Below are 2,401 nucleotides of genomic sequence, written 5' to 3'. Positions count from 1 at the left end.
TCCGCTGCCGGGTTCCGGAATAGGAACCGGATTCCCTTTCGCCCGATGGGTGTGTTTCTTCCCAAATCACGCAAAATTATATAAACAACGACGCATCTGCGACGCAACGACGACACGACTTGCGTTCGATAGTTTGTAAGATTTAACCAAGCAAAAAATAGAAAAAAAATCGCTTTCAGGCGTTCGACAACGTCGCATCACGTCGAACGTGAAGTATCCATCGATCCGAACCGCGATCATTTTTTTTCAGCGTTCAACGTTTTTGTCAATTTATCAATAAAAATGATCATGTTCGAGCGGTGGATTAGGACACAAACACGAAACGACGGCGACGTAAATTGTTATTTAACTGCAATTTTTTTCTCTTTTTAACATTTTTTGCCTTTTGCGCGCGTACGTGCGTGCGAGCGTACGTATGTTTGTCATTTGCGTTCGAAAAGCGTGAATTTTAGGACACCTCATCAACATTAGATTTCTCTTAGGGCTTAGGATCGACTGACTCGTGTGCAACGGCTGTTCACACGAAACCCTTCTCCACGTCAGTCCTCCAGGTCCTCGCTGGAGTATTTGCTACTACCACCAAGATCTGCACCGACGGCGGCTCCAGGCAGGCTCACGCCCAGACCCTTCTGCGCACACCGCCGCGACCCTCCTACTCGTCAAGGCTTCATGGAGAACGGGAACTAAATCCCGTTCCTGCGCACTTGCCGTTGACGGCGGAGTATAGGCGCGACGCTTCAGCGCCATCCATTTTCAGGGCTAGTTGCTTCGGCAGGTGAGTTGTTACACACTCCTTAGCGGATTCCGACTTCCATGGCCACCGTCCTGCTGTCTTAAGCAACCAACGCCTTTCATGGTATCCCATAAGCGTCGACTTAGGCGCCTTAACTCTGCGTTTGGTTCATCCCACAGCGCCAGTTCTGCTTACCAAAATTGGCCCACTTGGCACTCTGATCCAAGAAAAATTTTATCAATTTATATCTCGTGGCTTCATGAAAATTCAAGCAAGCCAGAGATCTCACCCATTTAAAGTTTGAGAATAGGTTGAGGTCGTTTCGGCCCCAAGGCCTCTAATCATTCGCTTTACCAGATGAGACTCGTTATGCGTTCGAGTCGAGTGCCAGCTATCCTGAGGGAAACTTCGGAGGGAACCAGCTACTAGATGGTTCGATTAGTCTTTCGCCCCTATACCCAGTTCCGACGATCGATTTGCACGTCAGAATCGCTACGGACCTCCATCAGGGTTTCCCCTGACTTCGTCCTGACCAGGCATAGTTCACCATCTTTCGGGTCCCAACGTGTACGCTCTAGGTGCGCCTCTTCTCGCAATGAGAACGAGACGCCCCGGGAGTGCGAGGCCTAATCGTAACGAGGCCCATCCTCCCTTAGTCGACTTCACGGACGACTTTCACTTTCATTTCGCCTTTAGGTTTATCAAATCCCAATGACTCGCGTACATGTTAGACTCCTTGGTCCGTGTTTCAAGACGGGTCCCGAGAGTACCCAAAGCAATAGCGTCGCCGACCGGTAATTCAAAGTTTGGCCAGTCCAAGGACTCCGCCTGCCAACAGCCCGCCAGGCCCGGTTACGGCGCTAAGTCCGTACATCCGGTATCTAGACTGGAACGAGCTTGCGGCGGTCCTGGACGCAGTGCGTTCGAGAATTTTGCGGCCCGATACCGTCTGAGTACCGTCGCGCAGTCGGCCGGGCATCCAAGGGGCTGTCATCGTACGCTAAAAGCGACGGACAGTCTTCGCCTCGGGCCTTAGACCGACACGCAACGGGTCGCGACGTTCTACTAGGGGAGAAGTGCACGACTACATAGCCGGAACATTCGCCGCGGGTGGTGTGCCCACGCCGATGGGAAACCCGCCGTAACGGGACCATCCGGGGCACTATCGCACCAACACGGGAGCCAGCTTCGTTGACGATGAATCTCCCCATTCGATCTTTTGGGTTTCTCGGGTTTACCCCTGAACGGTTTCACGTACTCTTGAACTCTCTCTTCAAAGTTCTTTTCAACTTTCCCTCACGGTACTTGTTCGCTATCGGTCTCGTGGTCATATTTAGCCTTAGATGGAGTTTACCACCCACTTAGGGCTGCACTCTCAAGCAACCCGACTCTAAGGAGAGATCCACCCGAGACGCGTACCGGTCGCTACGGGCCTGGCACCCTCTATGGGTAAGTGGCCCCATTCAAGATGGACTTGGACGCGATTCGATGTCTCGGGATAAACGGATCCTCCTGAACACTACATTTCCCAGCGGCGTTAACCGCGGGATTCAGTGCTGGGCTCATTCCTGTTCGCTCGCCGCTACTAAGGAAATCCTTGTTAGTTTCTTTTCCTCCGCTTATTAATATGCTTAAATTCAGCGGGTAATCTCGCCTGCTCTGAGGTCG

At 52.0% G+C, this 2,401-nt stretch overlaps 1 pseudogene; it reads right to left on the bottom strand.

Moving 5' to 3' along the window:
• Nucleotides 1-2,401, bottom strand: part of LOC143266432 (large subunit ribosomal RNA) — a 4,853-nt pseudogene extending 2,452 nt beyond the window's left edge.

The sequence above is a fragment of the Megachile rotundata genome, unplaced genomic scaffold (assembly GCF_050947335.1).
Source record: "Megachile rotundata isolate GNS110a unplaced genomic scaffold, iyMegRotu1 scaffold0694, whole genome shotgun sequence".
In the NCBI taxonomy this organism is placed as follows: Eukaryota; Metazoa; Arthropoda; class Insecta; order Hymenoptera; family Megachilidae; genus Megachile; species Megachile rotundata.
Note: the sequence above shows the minus strand (reverse complement) of the source record. Positions and strands in the feature narration are given on the sequence as shown.